Source organism: Zonotrichia albicollis, chromosome 3, assembly GCF_047830755.1.
Source record: "Zonotrichia albicollis isolate bZonAlb1 chromosome 3, bZonAlb1.hap1, whole genome shotgun sequence".
NCBI classification, from domain to species: domain Eukaryota; kingdom Metazoa; phylum Chordata; class Aves; order Passeriformes; family Passerellidae; genus Zonotrichia; species Zonotrichia albicollis.
This window is the reverse complement of record NC_133821.1, coordinates 9,774,415-9,797,420: the sequence shown is the minus strand read 5'-3', so window position 1 is coordinate 9,797,420 and position 23,006 is coordinate 9,774,415. Positions and strand designations below refer to the sequence as shown.

Below are 23,006 nucleotides of genomic sequence, written 5' to 3'. Positions count from 1 at the left end.
ACAAGACGCACTTGGAGCTTGATTGCTTTTGCTAACTAGAAAAAGAGTAAAATCCCTCTTCTCCTATGGACCTATGGTGTCCTGGGCAGAGGACAGCCCATGCAAGGACAACTCTTCCAGGCTGTTCTACTGCCAAGGCAACACATGGGAACAGCTCTTGTAGGAGGTGCCATAGATCTGTTTTAGGGCACAGGTGACAAGCAAGAAGTGACCACAGCAAAAGCCACCTTGCCTAGACCTGGTGAGCCTGAAGTGCTTCTTCACATGGAAAATCAATGTTTTGTTTCTTACAGTATCAGTTATGCTTGTAAAAATAAACTTCTTACAATACTTTCTGTATCCATACATGTGTTAGGATGTGAAGTTCCAACCTTTCAGATACCATCCTGCTGCTTCCCAAGGGACATTTTCACAGGGTAGACAAACAGGTATTTTTAAAGAGATTCCAGTACAAAATTTTAATGGGGAAATCAAAGAGTGAGAGTTTTGTTTTGTCAGGACAGCTTTATCTTTAATCCAGAAGATATTCAGAGAGGATATTGTACCACATGCACTTCCAAAGGCACAGCAAGGACAGAATATTACCAAATTCTCACTGGTTGTCCAGCCTAAGGGTAGCAAACCACCTCCAGGAGAGAGCTGTGCCATACAAATAGAGGATTTATTTAGACCTGTTGGTCCAGGGAGATGTGGAGGCAAAAGCTCCAGTCTCATTAGTGCAAGCTCCTATGTTTTAAATCAGGACCAAAATGGGAGAGGAAAACTCAGATCTTGGATCTGTACCATCAAAGAGAGAACAAAGTTTACCCAGTGAGTCACAAGTCACAAACCAAGTGTGTATTAATCTTCCCCCGACACATTTCTTCCATCCATCAGATCTAGCATTGTGCTGCTCTAACAGTGAGGATACATCATGTCATTCATGACACATGATGATTCCCAGATGTTCAGAGAGCTCTGCTACCCAGTGGAACAAATGGGTGTTTACAGTAAAATAAGCACCAAATTTAGCAAAATTGAAGATGAAGTTACAAGTTAATTAGTGCAAGAGGGCCTAAGCCCCATGATATACAGCACTCATATTTCTTCAGTAGATCCAGAAGAACAAATTGAGAAAAGAGTCCAGCAATTGAATAGCAGAAAATGAAAACCAAAAAAACCCACCCAGAAAGTCACCCTGAGAGAAGCCAGAATAAATAACACCACTGCCGAGCTCTGATGTAGCTCTTCTGGTGGAGTTCCTGGTGATGAATAAAAGGAGCTCTGAGTCAGGTGCTTGTAAATACAGTCATATGTAACAGCAAATCAATGAGAAAGGTTGGGAGAGGAAAAAGGGTCTAAAAACCTCTCAGAGAGTCTGTGAAACTCTCAGCTGACTATAAGAGCTCCTGATTCAGGCAAGAGCATCACAAATGTCTTTGATGGTTATTTGCTCTTAAATTTCTCTAGTGGTGTATTGAGGAGCAGCTGGAGAAGGTGGACACCTACCTGAGGCTGTGGGAGGAGATATGAACTGAGCCTGGCTGACTTAAACAAACTGAGGCAAAACCAGCGTTCCACTGGACTGCCTGAGTGCTGATGTTTCCAATCTAACACAAGGAGTGGAGAATGGCAAACTCTCAAAGCAGACACTGCTAAACTCCAGTGAGATCAAAAATAACTCCCTGTTAAAGGCTGTCCTAAAAAGTTTAATGTTCTCAAAAGTCAGTAGAGCTCTCCAGGTCTTCTGCTAAATCTTCCTTCCTCTCCCAGACACTTCAGTCAGTATTGAATGGAGCCATGCAAAAAGAATCCCACCCACCCATTCTCTGGCAAACCCAGGAGCCAGGAGCAGCCCATGGAGCCCACGGCACTGCCAGCAGTGGGGATCCTGCTGACCCCAGAACAGCTCTCTGGAGACAGAGTTCATGCAGTGACACAGGGCCAAATGCCAGCACTGTGCCTGGATACCTTCCTTATTCTCTGCTAGAGAACAAATTCATTTTCCATATAGCACTAAATAGGCCAACTTTTAATCTGGCTTGCAGTCCTGAAAACAACCTGCAAAAAACAGGTGGGAGCCTCCTTTCATGCAAGCCAAAAGACAGATAAAAATAGATTTGAATTGCCATTGAAAATATGGTAAAACAATCCTTTTCCATCTGCTAAAGCAAACCCTGGGAGTAAGTGAATTAGCAGGTCCCCACAAGCAGACACTGAGCAAGGCATTGCTGCTCATTAATTAAGATAAACGTGACAGCAATCAATTGCCTCTACCTCTTGAAGGCATCAGTCAGAGCCCAAAGCTGAGTGTGCACCTTGTCTGTCCCTCTCAAACCCTGCTCACTCCTTCCTAATTGTTCAGAGCAGCACTCCCCCACATTCAAGTGCCTTTCCTCTCCTGCCATGTCCGTGTCCCCACCCAGCCCGCTGCTAAACCCCGGTGCCACCTCCTCACTCTGAAGTTGGCCACAAGCGATGAGTTTGAGATGTAAAAGCCTGGGCATTTGCAGAAAGGGCTCTTACACAGCCAAGATGTCCTTCCAGAGAGATTAGAGCCCAAGGCCATCATTAGCACCCTGATCACCCACACTGACAGTCAGCTCGCCAGAGTTATCCCGAAGGAAGGATCCTCAGCACCATCTAATTATCCCAAACTTCAGCCTGTTGCTCAAGAGAGTGCCTTCTGTGGATAGGCTGCTTAAAATACCCCATGTACCCAGGCATGGAAACACAGACTTCCCCTCAGTCCAAACACAACCAGTTTAATCAAGTCAGATTGTGACCTGTCCCAAGCAGAAGGGAGATAGAATAGTTTTTGTTTATACAAGCGGGGAGAAAAAAGCAGCCAAATCCTTGTCTCATTTATGGTAATGTAAATCTAGAATAACTGGATAAATATAACCAAAGTTAAAGCTTTTATAAACAGGTATAAATCAGATCAGCTTAAACACATGCAAGTTTTTAAGACTCTTTGGCATCTTTTAAACCTCAGTTTCTGGTTAGATGCTCAGTCAGGCTGAGTCCAGCCTTTCAGCTGCCTGTTATTTATGGGACTGTTCACAAAGCCGAGTGGTCACCCCACAGGACATGTTTAACCTCCATTTGCACGACGCTTAGCAGATGTGTAAACTGAAAGGCTGGCAGAATTTGAGTGTGCACAACTGGGGGACAGTGCTGTCCCTCAAAAATATAAAGTATCAAATAGAGCCATTAAAAAGCCAAAATTAAAAATCAAGATCATGATTTTTCATTTCAGATTGACATCAAACATTCAGCATTTTTTCCCATAGAATCAAAAGTTCAGAGCTTAATTTTTTTTTCTTTTTAGTTTGAACTGTTGAAACATTTTGACTGAAAATAAACATTTTGACATTTCCAAGTCAGAATGTATACATGTGGTTTGTCAACAAAATTAGGTTAGAAATCGCAAAGGAAGAGGTTTTCATGTGAGGTTTATATTGTACTTCCTGCTTTTTGAAGAAACAGTGCAATCATGTCCAGGTCAAAAAGTTAAGAGGTGCTCAAAAATGTTAACAATGAATTGCCCACTCTCCTTTAATCTCAGATCAGTTTTGAACTCAGTTTGGATTATCCCTGATTTTATTCAAGATAATTCATCCACTTCTCCAGCTGCATAGGCAGATACAGAGACCTGGGCTACCAGTGACTTTCATGCACAAGCTAGGATTAGAGGTGTAGAAAAGCACAAAAATATTATTATTACATTTGTATGTGTTTTCTTGAACCAGAAGTTTTGTTTTGCACCTTTTAAGGGTGAATGCTGGCTCATATTTCAGATTTCTCTTCTGCATTTAGCCTGCTTGGACACAGCTGAGAGATTTCAAACATCAAATCAGTTTGGAGCTGTGTGAATTCCTTCCAGATATGACTTTTCTTGGATGTGTAAAGACTCAGCACTCAGAGAGCACCTGAATGACAACTCAGCTGCCACAGGGACTGGCACAGCAAAGGATCTGAATGAGAAAACTACTGGTCATGCAATTATTTTTACTATTTCTTTATTTTAACTGCAATGCAGAGAGTAAGAGTTCAGGCAACTGAATATTTTAAATCTGTGCCCTTAATGTGGAACAGAACTGCATGGCCAGAAGAATTACATTTGTCTTGCTTTTATTTTAAACTCCTGTATCTTGATTCTGGCAAGAAGTTGAAATGCCCAGAATAATTCTCTTTTCTCACTATCTCTGGATTGTCTTCAAGCAAGGTAGATGGAAAGATTGGAATCAAAATCATTTCCATCTACCCCTATATCTTACTAGTCAAAGCTTATGTGAGTTACAGAAATTGTTTATGCTCTTGCAACAGGTGTTGATCTGAAAAATCAAAAATCAACAAAAATAAATGTATTTTATGACTTTGGAAAATGCAAATCAAAATTTTTTTTTAGAGAGAGGTTTATGTGTATATATAAAAACCCAGTAAGAAACCAAGACTATTTTTCTCTTCCATATACCTACCTCTAATTACTATGTGTTTTATGGTAATATATCCCACTTATATAATTAATTGGTATTTTAGAAGGGGGGTCTTATCTTGAGGAGAGGAGAGGAGAGGAGAGGAGAGGAGAGGAGGGAAGGGAAGGGAAGGGAAGGGAAGGGAAGGGAAGGGAAGGGAAGGGAAGGGAAGGGAAGGGAAGGGAAGGGAAGGGAAGGGAAGGGAAGGGAAGGGAAGGGAAGGGAAGGGAAGAGGAGAGGAGAGGAAGAGGAAGAGGAAGAGGAAGAGGAAGAGGAAGAGGAAGAGGAGGAAGAGGAAGAGGAAGAGGAAGAGGAAGAGGAAGAGGAAGAGGAAGAGGAAGAGGAAGAGGAAGAGGAAGAGGAAGAGGAAGAGGAAGAGGAAGAGGAAGAGGAAGAGGAAGAGGAAGAGGAAGAGGAAGAGGAGTTGATACCAGGTCTAAATTGTTAGAGTAAATACCTGAACTATATTGCAAACAATACTGAAGATAGAATATCTTTTGAGGCACCCTGTCTATCCAAAGTGAAAGGCTCTGAGTCTCAGGGAGCAGCTGCTCCTGAGCATCACATCCCAACATCCAGCAGAATGGCCAAGCAACAACGAAAACAAGCAAAATCAGGAAGCAAGTTTGAAAATGCAAGCAGCTGTTTTTCTTGTTAGAAATAAATTTCATGCCATTGGATTCTCAATTCATGTTCTATCAAGAGAACAATTGAGATCCAAATATTTGATGTAACATTCAAGTATTTTGCAACACAAGCAGTCCAGACTTCTCTAATTTTTGCCTTTTACAAAACACTCATAATATTTTACTCCTGTCAAGGGCTTAAATTTTCTTGATGGAAAGAGATGATGTGGGAGGACAAATGGCTGAGATGCAGTGCTTAATCTATTTGAAAAAAAATCTCTCTTACATCAAGGATTCTTTGCTAAAATAACAATGAATCAAATTAACTCCATGGACACAACATTAAGCTTCTCTTGCACCAGAATTATGACTTTTAGACAATGGTAGACTTAAAGTTCCTTCTAGCCAAGCACTAGACTGACATCTTTGGGAATTTAAAGAGTTGCACAAAACCAAAAAGAAGGATAAATCATTTTGGAGGAGAGGATAGTCCATCTTTGAAGCTGTTGGTACAGAAATAGCCACAGGAAGTGGAAATGAATGCAACAGATGAATGTAATGTACACAACACCTTTTAATTTGTCCCAGTGAATCCAAAGGGGTATAACTTAAAGAGTTTAGTAGTTCAGGAAGTACACATGTTGGATAAATAATTGCAAAGTCTTCAAGTAAAGCAGAGGATTGCACTAATCCCAACAGCCTCTGAATCTCAACTTGCTTAAACTCCCTTATATTCACTTCTGCATTTGGTCCTGGGAATGGGACCTGCTACATAGTGATTTATTTTCTGGGGGAACAAAATGAATGAGTGGTATCAGAATCACCTGAGAGCCTTAGGTGCAGGTCACTAACAATATTAAACATGTGGATGAGTGGAACAGCCTAACAGATTCCAGAAAAGGAGGAAACTGATGTGGAAACATGCACTGCTTCTCAATTGTCACAAGGAACACCAATCCCAAAGAGCTGAAGCTCCCCATCATCAGGGAACAGGAATGTTATTTGCAAGGGAGCAGCAGCCACCAAGCAGGAGACAAAAGTCTTCAGGAGCTCGGGTTTGTCCAGGAGTGGGACTGTTGATTTATTTCCTGCAGCACTGCAGACTCCAGAGCCAGGAATACAACACAGATCTGAGCTGTGGGCTCCCAGACAAGGTTCAAATTGTCCTGCCACGTGAGACCTACATGGCATTACACTGTATCCCCCAGAGCTCATCACTGCCTCCTCACATGGTGCACACACTGGAGGGGAAGGAGAGAAAGTGTCAGCCTGGAAGGGGAGAGGTGGGGTAGAGCAGAAGGTCCAGCAGCTGGATACTTATGATGCAGCTACTCAGTCTCCAGGAGAAGCTTGCAGTAGCAGCCAGGCCCTGACTGTAAAAACCAGATACGTGTAATATTTCTAAGATTATTCTAGCATCCCATATCCTCCTCCGAGTTGGAAGTGCCCTGATTTCATCTTCCCACAGATAGGAGAAATAAAGGCTTATGTCACATAAAGCTCGGAGCCTTTTGCTCAGCAGATGGATGGCCAGCTTCCTGCTCTCTTAGGTAAGCAATAGAGGAAATTATACTGTAATTCAGAGAGCTTCAAAATAAAATGGCTTTTGGCAATGCTTAGACTTGTGCTAATATCACAGCAGTTATTTCTGTCAGCTTCAGAGTACTGTGCTGTGGCCAATTAATGGAAAAAAAGATGAGAGTCAGTTAATTGCTCTGGGATTTTCTCTCTGAATGTTCAGGCTAGATTAAGGAAAAGGCCTTGCCCTTGCCTCTACAGCCTCTTATTTCCAATTGGTGTTACAGCAGCGCTGGCCTCGCTGCTCCTATTAAAGGTCAGTCAATGTTTCCACTATAAACCTCCTTTACTGCGGATTTCACACAAGTGTGTGAGTTTCATTTACTCTGGAGTGAATCACAGTTCTTCTTGACCTGGAAATGGAGGTGTTTTGATCTGTTCTTTAAATCTGTATGCTCATTTCAGTATTAACCTGGGACATCTTCAAAAAAGGTTGTTTCTAACACACATTCTTATTTTAAAAGTTTCCAAGCATAGATGATTCCCTTTGGATAAGTGACTCCTTCAAAACACCAGTGGTTTCCTGATTTAGTCCCAAAGCAATACTGGCAGCTCATTGCATGTTATCTGAGAAACTATGGTTATCAAGCTTTATTATTCAATAGAGGGTGGGTCACTTCTGAAAAATGAAAATCTGAAAGGAAGGTATTACTACTTGGAACAATTTCAGTTTCCAAACAAAAAGTTGTATTTCAAAATGGGCTGTGCACACAACCAGCAATTGGACACAGCACAATCCCCAGGACAGATTATGAAAATTGTTTTTGCCATTGGGCAGGAAAGTAAAAAACACTGAAATAAAAATCCTGCATTCTCCAAACTTCTCTAGAAATTAAGTACTCCATGGGATATCTCTAGGGCAACTGATCGTCCCTTTGTAAAATGAATAATCACCAAGGAATTATTTGTAAAGTCCCCTCATTATACACCCACACACATCTTCTTTCCCACTGAAGCAATATCTCCTGCTGTCTATCTTCTGCCTCCCTCTATTGGGAAGAGGCCCCCTCCACAGGTAGGAAGACCAAGTGCCAGCTCTGGTGTGTTACTCCCTGCTCTGCCTTAGCTGGGGCACAAAGGACACCCCAGCCAGCAGCCCCCTCCCCAGGGCTGAAGCTGATCCCTCATTCCCTTTTCCCCTTGCAGGCAGCTGATCCCTCATTCCCTTTTCCCCTTGCAGGCACAAGAGCCAGGGAGCCTTTTCTCCCTCTAGAAAGGAGCTGCAATCAAACAGGAGGAGGCTTACCAGAAAATTCAGGTGTGGTGTCACATACCTGTCATTGAGGTGAGTAAAAAAGGATGGACAGTGAGGATACCTAAGAATTTGGAAATAGTTTTGTATTCCATGCTACAATTCTCAACAGGAAAAAATCAAAGCACCTCCCGATCAGTCATGCTTTTATTCTCAAGGAATTATTTGGTGGAAATTCTCCAATTTGTGACGTTTCACTCTGAACAAAGCAGAAGCAAAATTATTTCTCCACGGTTATTTGCATTCTTTGCCCATCCCTGCTTTCAGCTTTAAGTCTCTCCACACGCACCCAGGTTTGCTCATCCCCGCCCGCACACCTGGTTCTCCGTTAGGGCTGCCTTGGCACGGCCCCAAAAGCAGTGCATCTTGAAGCCAACACCCAATTCTCATGCAGAGGACAATCCCACACCTATGGCTACGCTTTCAAACTGTCTAAATGCACACAGGGCATCTGCAGAACTCAGCTGCAGAGGTGTAAATTTAGGCTGTTACTGAAATCTTGATGGAAATCTGATAACATTCTTACTGAGTCAGGAGCAGGGCTTGATCTAGCTCAGTCTGTTTGGAGGAGGTCAAGCTAAAGGCAGAACTCCCTGTGAGGACTTTGGAGCCAGAATGGCCACAGAGGCAGTTCTGCCATCAGGCTGCACACTCTACCCAGTCAGGTGAGAGTGGCCTGTGTATCTCTGTAGCAGTTCCAGGTAAATTGCATTTTCACACTCTTCTTCTCAGACTTAAGGATTAGAAACCTGATACTTCAAAACAAAGCTGAAAGAGCTGATGCCTCATAGGCTTCCATGAGCTGGCACCAGAGCTGCAGTTCAAGGCATCTTAAACTTTAACATGGAAAAAATTCTTTACTCCAAGGATGGTGAGACCCTGTCTAGGCTGCCCAGAGAAGCTGTGGATGCCCCATCCCTGGAGTGTTTAAGGCCAGCCTGGATGGGGCTGGGACACCTAGAGGACGGTGTCCTTGTCCACAGCAGAGAGTATGAACAAGATGATCTTTTAAGGTCCCTTCCAACTCAAGCCTATGACTTTATGTTATGAACATGTACACAGGCACAGGAATCTGCTTGGATTGCAGGCAGCATTTCCACAGTGATACCATGTACCAATAAGACTGGAACACGTTCAAATGATGGGCTGAGCTCATTGACCTCTGCCAGCATCAATTCATGTAGCCATGCCTTCCTATTAATCAGTATTTTGCAGGTCAGACACCAAAGGCAGCTGTTACAGAGCAGCCAGCTGCCATGGAACACCCTGGGGAGGACACAAGTGCATCTGAAGAAACAGAACTTGGAGCAGTGCAGCTTTGTGCGTCTCCACCTTCATCAGTGCTCTGCTGGGACAGCAGGGAGGCTGCTCATGCAGAGTGGGAAGGATGAGTAAAGGAAACCATGCTGGAAGAGAATCACTAAAGAAAATCTCTCAACCCAAAAGGCCCACTCAGGGTATCCCTGAGGAGAATGAGGTCCTCTGGCTGGCACAATAAACCATGATCTCCATTCAGAGGGAAGAGGAACTCCTGCTTTTAGGCTTGTCAGTTAAGTGGGCTCGGTCCAAAACAGAGGGACAGCTCAGTAGTAACTTGGATCTGCAATTATTTACTTTTAAGTGAGGTTTGGCTCCCAGTTCCCAGACTGAAGTCAAGACTTTCTACCCTTTCCATGTTGATTGACCTTCTTACCACTTACCTCACCTAAAAACACATGACTCTTACAGGTCATTTTAAGGTGTGGGAGTATTTCATCCTGCATTTGTCAAGGGCTTCTCCAACCCTGTATTTCTGCATCTCTGCATTTACAGTATGGAAAGCCCTCTCCCTCTTAGGCCATGTTGTACAGATGATGAGAAAACCTCCTATAACATCCTAACAAAACATGCTTGAACAGAGCCAGCAAGATTTCACTATAAGCTATTTCTGTGCGTTACTTCTATTGCATAATTTAAACGATTGACAATCAGCCACAGAAGAGCACAAGATGTGTTGAACAAGAGAGGGGATCTTCTTAAGTCACACGACGCTATTACTTACTGTTTCCAGCTCATACTTTCAGTGTCAGAGCACCACAGAAAGGTGGGAGAAGACAGAGGTTGTCCATTACTGTCTCAACTGAGCTGAGTCTTTGTGTGCAGCTGCTGAGTGACTGATGCCACTGTCCCTTTTACTTTCCTGAGGGACTGAAATGTGTTCAAGCTCCGCTTATTTACTAACTTTTCAAATTGTAATAGACTGAGCTTTTATTCACTCAAATTGCCTTGATTTTCTTTTCTTTTTCCTCTTTTTTTTTTCCAGATGGAAACTATCTGGAAAGAAACCCTTCAGTAATAGAGAAACCAGCAACTTGTGGGACGAGTTCGGGACTGCTTGGGAAGAAGAGACCCAGGGAGCACACGTTATTTATCTTGCATTACTCCACTTTTTTCCAAAGGTGTTTTTATATAACATGACAGGTTATCACTTCTTGCCTTTGGCTACAGATGGGTAGGACTGCAAACAATCAAATGCAAATCAAGAACAGTCTAGAGCAGACACACCATTGTATTGTCATGGCATCACTCCTACTCACTCCATTAGTCAAAGCACTCCCTCGGTTGGGTTGTTTGGATGGAGTAGCTGGGTGGAGATGGAGTGTGTGGGAGGATGGCCCTTCTCCAGCAGAGCAAACACTCTCCTCGGGGGACGTCTCTTACGACAAGGAATTCCTCGTGACATCATGGGCTGCTTGACGCGGGAGTGATGTGCTCGAGCTGGAATGGCTCCCACTGAGTTTTATAACACAGCCAAAATAGGATGAGCAAATCCTACAAGGATAATCAATTCAGGGGTGTGGCTGTACTCAGACCAGGATTTCTCCTTCTCTCCTTTCCCAATAGTAAGATGTGTTTCAGAAATGCAGCCTCTAACCCCAAGAAGGCTGGATGCACTCACTCACTGTGGTTAGCAGAGCTTTCCTTTTGCTGGGTTTATGCACAAAATACCAACTCAAAAGTTTTCCCTTTCATGATCAATTAAAAGAAATCTCCTTCACACAACCTCATAAAATAACCAAACAGTCTTCACGAAGAGATCAAGTAGTTTTAAAACTAAGACAGCCGTGCTTTAGATTTAGATCTATCTTTACTATTTAGAAAAGGGCTGACATTTTCTTACCAGAGAAAAAAAAGAACGGCAAATTTGGGCTAGATGAACTAAGGAATTGTTTGTCCTGTCTAATTCACCACAAACCCAGGAGACATTTACTCAAGTGCTTCACATCTCAAAAATGTTCTCACAGTGTACAGACCGAGCTGGCATCACTGACAGAGGACATCTCATCAAAACGTAACACATTCTATAAATCACACAGTGGGCAGCACCACAGGGATGAGAAATATCCTTTTTGAGCTGGTTTTGGTTAACAGAGCAAAGCAAGCCCTGGTCAGCACGACAAAACACAACAGGAAAAGGCAGACCAGGGATATTCAATCTTCTCTAACTCCTGGGTAGAGTTTTAGGGCAGGAGCTTTTAACTCCAATTTTCTGTGCTTTACTTAGCTTGGAACAACTGACAAGGGCAATTCCTACACACTTTTGTTGTTTCAACTAAAACAATCGGGAAAGGACAGGTGAGTATGGCTTCACACATCTAAGTGGGTAAAAAATATATCCTGGCCTGATACTACAAGAAGAATGTGATGAGACCCAACAAACTGTACACAGTACAGTACACAGGACCTGATATTAAAAAACCAATCAGCTTGCCTCAAAAAATTAAATTTTTGTCTTCTAGAAAAAATGCAATTAAGAAAGAACAGACAGCTTTAGTGAGATGCCATAATCTGGTATCAGCAAAATAAAATTCCCAAATAAATCTGAGCTATTATTACAAGGGAAATATTGTACAGTAATTATAATTTAGTGAGAAACTAAATTGAAACTTCATTGACAAAATTAGGGGAACATGTACTGTGGCCATATCTCTGCATTGGATCTGCTCACAAGGAGCTTGGTGAGATGGAAGAAGGAAAGATTTGGCTGCTGGCAAAAAGAATTTCTCCCCTGCACTATGAAACAGTCTATAAGCCCAAATATAAACTCACAGTAAGAGTTTCCAATAATAGGCAAAAGTACAGCACACAATTATCTGTGTTACACAACGGCTGAAATCTCCTTTGCAATGAATGCTCAGGCTCCCCAGGAGGTGAATCTCTGCCCTGGCTCCTGCAATAGTTCAGGATCTCTCCCCAAGCACAAGCAGGGCAGGTCTGACCCCAGCTGTTCTCCACATCCCAGGACACCATCCCCCAGGTTGTATCCTACTTCTCCTTGACACCACACTACACAAACACACCCTCCCAGGCCCCAGCACACCTTTCTCATTAATTGAAATGTTTTTCACTGCGGAGCACATGTGCATTCTTCCCAACATGTGTAAGAGCTGCAGGGGCCCGGGGGAGCCGCAGCCCCCGTGGCGTGCAGCAGGAACTCAGCCAGCCCGCCTGAAAAGAGAATCGCCCTGAGCAATGCTTATTCTTAGATTAGCTGCACACAACAGGCAGATCTTCCTATCTGAAAAGTGCATATTTGGAGAGCTACACCGCCTGCCAAGGCTTTCCCAAGTGGCTCCCAGGTGCACCAAGGCTAGCAGGGGTATTAGAGAGAAGGTGAAAACAAACTCTGGCATGGGAGAGAGGGAACACACTAAATTCTCCTCTTAATCCCTGATATTTAAGGGATCTCTTTAAACCCTGCAGCACGAGATTTGTGATTAGTGACAGCATATGTTCTTTATTTAGGTTATTCCTATTATTCCTCTCTGTGTTTGCTATTGTCTTTTCTGCAACAGGAGCTCAAGAGCCGATGAAAGCAGCACAGGTGACTGGCAATTTTCCACGATCCTCTCCCCTCACAGTCCCATTCCTCACTCTAATTTAATCAGGTGCTTTTAGCCTGGTACATCATGCTTTACTCTCCAAGGCACGCTACACCTAGAGCTCACCTACACACTGTGTCACTGGCATCTTAAATCACCACTCTGGCTCCAGGGTAGCTCTAGGAGTATCAGCATGTACTGACTATCCCTCATTAAAATTCAGCAGCGCTGGAGCAGATGAATTGTGCAACCCCATTGTTCCTGCTGTGTGGTTGCAGGCATTCACATAATCTTATTATGACTTTTGGGTGGTTCGCATGCATATTTACACTTTAATTTTCTGTGCTGTAGGTTCAAAGAGGAGCGTGTGAAATAGTAATATATGGCTCTTGGAACTGGGAGAAGATTAAGAGTCTCCTAAAAATAAATACAAAGTGATCTAACATCACCACAGTGTAGAATATACACTGGAGCAAGGAAAAAATTCTGTAAACTGTTCTGGGGAAATTAGTATTTTTGTTTTGGAAAAAAGCAGTGTCTTTGAAAATCTTCATGTTAAGTAAAGGTTCTAATATTGTCATCTTCAGTAATGGCCTAGAGCCCTTTCCACAGAGCATATACTCACCGTGTTTGCCACCAGATAAATCCAAAATGGAATTGCAGTGCCCTCCTTGGGGATCTTCCCTGCATTTCATTAGGGACCTACACTCCTCAACCATCAGCAATTGGCAAAATGAACAAACTTAGAAGGAAATACCTAGGGCTATTTTCCCACAAGGAATTTTGCCTTAAGGGACCCATAAGAAAGAGGCGAAGGGGAAACACTTCCCCATTTGTTGTGAAATCCTTTTCCAAAAGGATTTACATCAACAACCCAGGGACACCTCAAAATATTTGAAATTTTGCATAATGCTTACAAAACAATACAGATGAGCAAGCCTTGGAAGATTACAAGGAAGTGTGGCTGCTGATGATTGCCAGAAAAATGCTTTCATCACACAAATACAGTTGAGGGAGAGATAAAGGAAAAGGAAAGACTCAAGGAACCTTGACCTGACAGGGTAAGAAATCCCTCTGCACATAACTGTGCTGAGTTAGCACACTGGCAACACCAGCCCTAGAAGCTGGCAAAGCCATTAACAACCCCTGTAAGGAAGAGTGCTTGGATTTGATACCTCAGCACTTATTCCTTATTCATCACCTTCCCCCTCCAGAAAGTGTGGCCATGACACCATAACAGGGTGATTTCATAACAGGGACTGGTTTGTGCCTTCCTCCATTTCCCATGATGAACCCCAAATGAAAGGTGTGCACCTCAGTGTCAGCTCAGGAGCTCTTTGCTCTCTTCTTTTCCTAGCACATATACACTATTTCCATGTGCTTTTATTGACACAACTGTATTTACATTTCTATTTGATGTGTACAATGCACATCAGGATTTAATGGCACAGGCAGGACAAGAGTCCAAAAATTCCAACCTATTTCTCAACTACAAGACTTTACTCACCCCAGCCCTTGGCTTCTCTACAAGGACCACCAACAGAGGCAACAGCTGAAGACAACTGCAGTAGTTTTCTTTGGAACATGAACACGAGGAATTCAGCTGACACTGGAGCGATTCTGGACGGTGGGTTATACACCTGCCAGGAAGAAGCAGCTATTTAGAAGGCTGTCTCTGGGGTTTGTCCCTTCATTCCCTCACCAATAAAAAGAAAAGCAGCCCATCACATAAGGTGGTGCATGCTCCACGGGGCTTCTTTCCTCTGCCCCTTTCCACCTCCTCCCTTCTGGTGAGGTGGGAGAAGTAAAGAGCAGCAGGAGCAGCCATGGAGTTTCTCCTCTTTGTGGTTCAGTGCTGCAGTGTGTGATCTGTGCTTTCCTTGGTCACAAGCTGCAGGTACAGCCTCAGCGAGGCTCTGCAGTGGCAGTTCAATGGACAGTCTAGAAGGGGCGGCTGGCACCAATGCCTCACACAGAAAACCTTGTATTTACTGCTCCGGGATCAAGCAAGCCCTGCTGGCCCAAGCCTTTCCTATATATATATATATTAATGTACTTCATTACATAAAGTCTTTAACCACAGTGAGTGAAACATTACCAATGGGAAATCCATAAAAGTTGGAATCCACAGAATGGAATGTTTTGATTTGTTTTTGCCTACCCTCTCCCAGGAGACAATCAAAGAGTACACAATATTTCAGCTTTCCTCAAATTAATTATTTGTAAGCTTTTCCCCCTCAGACTTCCTTCTTGGTGTAGAATAACATACCTCCCCTCAGGAAAAAAAAAATCTTTAAATTCCAGAGGAAACATCTTAGCACCTTTTATGTGGCCCAAAATAAATAGTCCATAATCCAGTAAAATCTTTCTTAAGAATAATGGGCAAGGAAATGGCTAGAAAAATAATTTCTGAAAATCCAACAGCAGAACAAAACAGGAAAATGTCTGGGTTTTGCATCTGTATTTTACCAACACCCGCTTTCTAGTCCACTGTTTTCTCACCATATGAATATTGGCCTTTACTTCATCACATTAATTAAATTGCTCAGGTGTTAGAGGCTACTTTCTGAAATAAATATCTGGAGACTTTTATAGGTGGAGAAGTGTGACAAGGATGCTCTAAGTACAGAAATGCTAAAGAAAATCACTGCTGAGGGAAACAGAAACTTGTTCATCAGTTCTTGTGTTGTTAAAATCTTTGAGCCTTTTCTACATCATTCAAAGCTGTGCAAATCACCAGTGTTCAAAGTGCACAAAGAAATTCTCTCCTATCTTTTTATACAAAGTAAATATACAAACATTAGCTTTATAAGGGAATCCTTTTGTACCAGGACTTTGGAATTCTGAAGTTGTGATAGATAAGCAGGCAGTCTGAATGTGCTTAATATTGCAATGATTTCAGCACAGCTAAAAATAATGGATGCTTTTTGCTTCAGAATTTGCAATTTTTTCAGTACAGTTTTTTCATATAAAAGTCTATCTTTTATTTTCTTTGATATTTCATAATGGTTTCTCATCATATGGTTAAAAAAAAGGTATTTTGAAAGACAATTTGAAAAAACCCCAAATCCAGTATCAACAGTTATTTTTTTCTGAAACATTTAGAGTTCACTTAGATTTTTCCTGAGACAAATGCAATAACTTTCTTTCACATTCTGTAAAATCCAGAGCAGAGTGGGATCCTAGTGCTCCTAGCGGGATGTGCAGCGTAGCAGGCAGGACATACAGAACTCCTGACTGGAAGCTGAAACACATCTTGCTCAAGTAGGAAACACTTTTTTTAACAAATGAGAGTAACTTCTCCTGGGTGTTGTAATTCTATCATCACTTGGAATATGAAATCAAGATTGGATGCCTTTCTAAGAGATGCGCTCATGGCTCAGTCCCAGATTAAAGTCTTTGATAGTTCCTGTGCTTGGTAGGAAATAATATAAAAATAGCAAGGTCAAATGCTTCGGCTTGTTTTACACCACAGGTCAAAGCGGACAACCACGATTCCCAGAGGAACTCTGAATTCGCTGCCATCATCAACAACAGTAGTAATTACCGTGTGCCTGGAATATTTGATTTAAATCCTGATGGAAGCAGTGGAGAAGGGCATGAATTATCATCAGAGCACAAGCTGTTTGAATCCTAACTCACTTTGTGAGTGAGATTTTAGGAATTCTCCTGGCTCTGATCCTTTGCTGTGGTGCAACGCAATCAAATCCAGTGTTAGTATTACAGATAAAAGTTTCTCCCTACACAGATATCTCCCTATCACAGATATCACAGGGATCTACCATCTATTTTACACATGGCAGGGAAAATATCTTTTTTCAGCTAAATCTAGCAGTTTAGGTTTAGCTATTCAGAAGTCTTTAGAAGAACAAAGATCATTGTAACAGGTCACACGGACAGGGTACTGGAGACAAAGCTGATGCTTCCACAGGTGGATGTTTCCAACAATGTCCAAGTTGGGCCAATTCTCCAGCGCAAACTAAAGCAGAGGACAGAGGTCAGTGACACGAGGGTACAAGCAGTGATCAGCTCTGATATTTAATCATTCAACACTCCTGAAAGCTGCCTTGTTACCCCTGCTGGAAGAGAGAGCTCCAAGTCAGCACAAACACAGCTCCCAGTGCTGCCCAAGGTGGGTGAATCACCCCGAGTGACGTGAGCTCAGAATAACTGCACTGACAGGTTGGCTTCAATCACTGCACGAGCTCCTTCTTTGTACTAAGATGAGTAAGGCTGTGGCTCTGATTTATTGCTATCCTCTAGAGAGGATGAACATTTTTAAATAATGTGTAAAGTAGTGGATAGGGGCTGAATCCTCTCTTTTTCCATAGTCTGATTTTGGTTTTATAATGTGGAAAAGGTGGGCCAGTCAAAAGATGCTTCAGAGCCAGTGTTTAGAAACGAGTTATCACACTGCCCACCTCTGCCATGGAAGGCAGTGTAAATTACTGGGATCATGCTAAAATTGCAGGAAAAAAAATCACATCCATCACCCAGACTTCTTCACAAGCTGACTGAGGAGACAGCTGAGGGCTTTGCAGTATCATCTCTCTCATGCCAGCACCTCTTGCACCAGGCAGAAGGCAAGAGTGCTCCCTGTGGATATCAAAGAAGATGCACATGTGCATCTTGCTTTGCACATTTCCTGTCTTGGGTTTACAGAAAGAATAAACCCCAGCCAAGCCATTGCCCCATAAAATTTGTTGGCTACAGGAGCTGCTGTACCTAGCAGGAGATGCTCTGAGTCAGCTGTGGGTAAAGAAAAGCTTCCCCTGCTTCCAGCTTTTGCATAAACAGGGATGGACACATCGTGGTGACAGAGGGTCCCTGCAGGACAGCCTGCTCTGCATCTCTGGCAGGCTGCTCCAGGTTTTGCAGGAGTCCTTTGAAATTTGAAGAGTTTTTGTTCAGCACTTTTTTTTTTTCAATTAAAACCCTTCTTTCCTTTAATAAACATCAGACATGAGAATATCTAAGATTGACAGGCTTTCTTTATCCTGAGAACAAAAATGTGGAGTCTGGAATTTTGGAAGTTTTGATTTTTTTCAGTGTCTGTTTTTCTCAAACTGTACACAGGACCAGAAAATAATAAATTGAGTGGCAAGGCAAAGAGGAGAGAGGAGGGAAGTAAAAACAGCCAAGAAAGCCTTTCAAACTTCTCCAGTCCTGGTTGCTGGGGATTGTGACAGACAAGGGTTTTTCAGAGCAAGTGCACATTTCCAAGGTGGATCCCACAGTTCCATCCCAACTGTGTCTCCTCCAGTCCTTGCCAGCCCTTGGCTTCCCTCCCCAACCCAGCTGGCCAGTTCTTCCCTGTCCATGTTCCTCCTTTTAAGAAAGGACTTTAATTTATTTATTGAGTAAAACCTCATACTTTAAAATCTAATTTTTCACATTAAGAACTGTTTGCGTAAGTACACAAATGGCTTCTCCTTCACATACAAGCCCTAAAACCCTTGGAATATCAGAGTCCTCTGATATTCCTTTTCTAACTGAATAAACTGAGACGTGTCTCCTATGTTCACAACAACTTTTAAACCTCTTAATCTCAGGCCTAAGAGTTTCACAAGGGTAAATCCTCTTGGCTCTGGAAAAACATCTCAGGGCTACACACATTTTTGGCAACACAGAAATCGCTCTAATAGCCAGCTGCAGTTCTGAACCTGCCATCTGAGGGGAGGATAAAGACTGGGGTGTTGTTTAGTCTGGAGGAGAGGAAACTAAGGAATGCATGTGACAAAATGTCTTCCAATGTGTAGGGACTTCTAAGAAGAGAGGAATGATTAATTGTTCTTCATAGCCAGCAGAAAGAGGAGGAATCAGCATAAGCTTTAGCAAAGACAACTTAGGTCAGATATTAGAAAAACATTTCAGCTATGGTGGTGAAATACTGGAACAAGCAACTTAGGAGTGTGGAATCTCCTTCACTGAAATTATGCAGACAAAATTTAGATAAATACCACTTTACAGGCAACCCAGAAATGTGGAATTTCCTTTGCTGGAGTTTTAAAGAAAACGTTAAGACACATGTCTGGTAGGCACGGCTTAGCTACACTTGATCTGTTTCATCCAGCTCAACAACCTCTCAAGTTCCTTCCAGTTACTCCATGATTTACAGGGCAGTGGTAAATTCTCCTACAATGGGTCCACCCACACCTCAACTGCACAAGACACTGAACACACACACACACTTTGTGGAGGAGCTCCAAGGAGCTAAATGCTAAAAAAGGAAATGGAAAACAAAACTGCTCAAGTCTTGGTGCACATAAGAAATCAGCAGCAGTCAGTCAGGTATCATCTCAGCAATCTTAGAGCTCCCAGTGCAGTCACTCAGTCACTGGGTCATTTCCCATCTGCTGCATGTAAGAGACCATCCCACATCAAAACCTGTGTTAGCCCTGATATCTTCTTCCTCTCATTTTCCCTTTGCTTAATGAAAGGAAGCACAGCTACTTGATGGCTGGAGAGCAATTAGCTGCATCCTGTTCAGCGTGGCTGAAGTTGTATATTTGCATTTTAATATTTTTCCTATTACAGACCTCCCTGTGCTCCCATAAAAAACACAGCCTCTAATCCCCTATTAACTGTATTTAGCAAACCTCAAGTGTTTCCTCCATGTGCAATCTGGCTGGGCTTCAGCCCTGAAGCAAATTTCAGGTGGCTGTGGTCTAAACATTAACTCTGGTCTGGAGCGATTTGAATTACAAACCAAACAGACTGTAAATGGAATCCTAAAGTGCAGTCAGAGCTCAGTCTGGGAACCTGGCTTTGTTCTCCTGAGCCTGCAAACCTCCTCCTGCACTGCTCCTAGGGCACTCCAAAAATGGGTCATTACTCTCAGAGAGGAAGTGCAGGTGTTACATTAAAGGGCTGCAAAGGGAGTCATTTGGTACCAACAATATAGATTTATTACTCATAAATTTTTAAAATTTCCTTGTGTTTTGTGATTAAAAACACATCATACTTTGATTTCCTAACCACCTCCTGTGTTATGCTTCCAAATTTTTGACAGCCAGTTAATTATGAAGTTTTCAACTTATTTGCCAAAGTCTACCACAGGCGCATTTGCTGCGTGGCAGCTAAAAGGACTCAGCCACAAACATCCCCCTCTGCTCCAGCTGCAGCAGCTATGGCATGATGCATTCTGTAATTATTCACATCTCCCAACAATACAGAAGCATCATCTGTTATGCAGGAGGCTTCAGCTTCTATCCTCATAAAAAACCCTAAAAAACTTAAAGGCCAAATTAAGCCTTAGTGTCCTGCTCAGACTGAAGACTTAAAGGAAAAACTCAGGAAGTGTTAAAAGCCTATGATTTTATCCACATAGCTGTCATTTTGTAGGCTGCTTTTAACAGGATGCAAGAAGTGAGCAGGTAGACCTTTAAATGACTAGACCCAAGGAAAGGTTTGAATAACAAACTAGAGTTACAATTATTGGCAAAAAATCAGCTCTTGTGCTCTTTTGCAAGAAGGAAGCTGCTGATGTGCTACAGTAGAGTTGGGCACATGGGATGAGTGGATGTCTAGGACTCAGGAATGCATCCCAATAATTATGACAGGCTCAGGTTTTATACTGCAGGCTGAAACCAATGGGACTTCTCATGTACTGGAAATCAGGCACGTGCTTCAACAGCTTCCTGAAGCAGAGGCTGATGGCACAAAAGGACAAGCATGTGCTGATACAAACTGCTGAACAACATTCTTCACTACATCACAGACAGAGATAGCATGAACCAGCAGACCCAGCTGTCGTTGAAGTATTTTTTCTGTAATAGGTTTATGTTACAAAATAGTCAGTCTGTCTTTTTACAGAAGAGAAAATATTTTCTTCAGAAAATAGGGAAGGCTATATCATCCTTTTTGAAAGATCTTTCTCTCTTCCTATCTCAGCTGTAGCCATATACTGCCTGCTTTTGGACAACCACTCATCTTATTAAAGGTATCCTACAGCATTTGAATAACTCTGCATCTGAAAATTACTAACCTTGAAGAACTTTCCAGAGCTGCATGGGGAATGCCTTAGAGAGATTGCTCCACAGACACTGCTTGCGGCCAAAGTCAATAGAAAGGAGTTTGATTTCTTTCAAGACAGACACAGGTAAAATAAAGTCTGTGTTCTCAAGCAGTCCACACTGTAAGCATATCTAGTAAATAAATAAATAAATAAATCCTATCTGAACTATCTTGTCCCATTATCCTTCTCCTGTATAACACAGGTAGTGGCTGGCCTGCTCTTGCAGGCTGGGACCAGAGCTTCCACCCAAAGCTTTGCACCATTGTGCCCTCAGAACAGTCTCACTCATTGGCTACAACAACAGAAGACTACAAAATTGTTCTTGGCTAAATTTGACTAAAGACAGTTTTTCTTTCCCTATTTGAGGTAAAATTTGGATTAGTTAAATGTTCAAGCTCTTACACAAACTAATGTCCTAATGTGGGGGAAGGACAACATATGGGAACATGGCCGGACATCACACAGGAGAGATGCAAGTATTGATGAATATTCATTTAGGTTCCAAGCACTTCTTTCCCTCAATAGCCTTAATCCCCTTGTTTTGTTTGCTGTGAGTTGGCCTTGCTCCTTGGGATGTTTTATTTGTGGGAATACACAGAAAACAGCTGTTTCCATGGACAATGTGACAGAGCCAAGGTCTGTGTCTATGAAAAAGCTACTGGTTATTTGCCATTCCTTGCTCATTATTCCCTCTATGTCAGATGCTGAAATTTGGCCTTACATAGCTGGGAATTCCTGCATGCTATAAAATGGGAACACTTGCCACATGCATTTTCCATCCCAAAACGATATCCTGCAGTAAAGAACTGCTTTGCAACACTCCAGAGTCAGCAAACCAAGTCATGGGAGCTGCCCTGTGACTTCAAGATTTTTCCATGTCCCCAGGCAGGTGAATGCCAGGGTGGAGAACAGCCTCTGCCTCACAGCTCTGCAAACTGAGACATGCCTGTCACCTCTCCATCCTGTCCTGGTGAAGAGCCCACAGACAGAACTTACTCCTGGGAAATTAGTGGGAAAGCTCAGGGCAGTGAAGCTGAACATCCCTGAAAACTTTCCCATTCAACATACAAGAAATTTATAGGTGTGGCTTCTCCTCTCCTTGAGAAAATATTCTACAGCAGAGAAATTTGTCTGTTCAGTCTCATGAACTACCTCTGGTAAGAACTGCCTGGAGGCTGTGGCCCAGAAGGAGAGTTTAGATTTTCCATAAAGCAGAAAGGAGAAAAGAAGCTGACTGTTCTGTGCCCTTGTTTCTGTGCCCCAGTGGTGAAGGTTTGCTGAGGCAGCCACGCTGAATGCCCTGGCTCTGCAGGTCAGCTGAGACTTGGGGTTTTTGGAAAGGCCACATGATCAGATCTTCTGGAAAATGCCAGTGTCCAGCAGAGCTGGGCAACTTGGCACCAGAGAAAACAAAGGACATTTCCACAGCTGTGCCCCAGCAAGGGCCTGGCACAACACAGCTCTGCACTTCCACAAAAACCTTGGCCTGGTTATGTTTTTGAGCTCCTCTAAGAAGCTCAAGCATTTCTGATCTCTGCTCTAAGCAAAAATTGTTTCAGAAGAAGGAAACAGAATTCAAAGTGGTGCTGTCAGACACTTGATTCAATCTACATTTGCCAATCATATCCCTTTTCACTGTCCTGCCCCCATGGTCCCTGTGGTTACTGGAAGCAGCCCATCCATCAGTTCCATACTGAATCCCACCCCAGGAGCTGTGGATGCAGTGGAAACACTTCTGTGCAGTTTGCCTGCTGAGTCTGCTTCAGCCTGACCCTGCTGTTGTACAACCAAGGCCTTCAATGATATTCAGAGGCACAACACTGCTTTTTTCCTCCCTCCCTGTAGTTTCTGTGCTACAATTAATCTAATTTCTAGTGACCTGGCAAGAGAATGCTTTCCATGTAATTTGGCAACGACAGGTCAATGTGAAGCATTGGCTTCTACGTGCCAAGAACTGGATTTTCCCAGCGTGGCTCCAGGTGCTAACAACAGGATGCAACGCGACCACCAACACCAAAGACTCAGCAGTGAAAAGGTGTATTTTTAAACCATGGAAATAACAAGTTAAAGTAGGGCTTTGTTCTAGATTATTCCAGCTGGTTTAGGTCTTGGCATTGCAGCTAATCTCTAGACCCATGCTGATTTTGCTATAATTTAAAATGTTTTATAATTATTTCATAACCCATTATCCAAGTACAATTATTTTTAGCTTTG

At 42.7% G+C, this 23,006-nt stretch overlaps 1 long non-coding RNA gene across 2 annotated transcripts in view; it reads right to left on the bottom strand.

Moving 5' to 3' along the window:
* LOC113459253 (uncharacterized) overlaps positions 1-23,006 on the bottom strand; it is a 338,631-nt gene that overhangs the window by 175,477 nt on the left and 140,148 nt on the right. For both annotated transcript variants that reach the window (XR_012579357.1, XR_012579356.1), the window contains exon 5: positions 14,283-14,415. This is a non-coding gene — a long non-coding RNA (uncharacterized LOC113459253). The remainder of the gene's footprint in view (positions 1-14,282; positions 14,416-23,006) is intronic.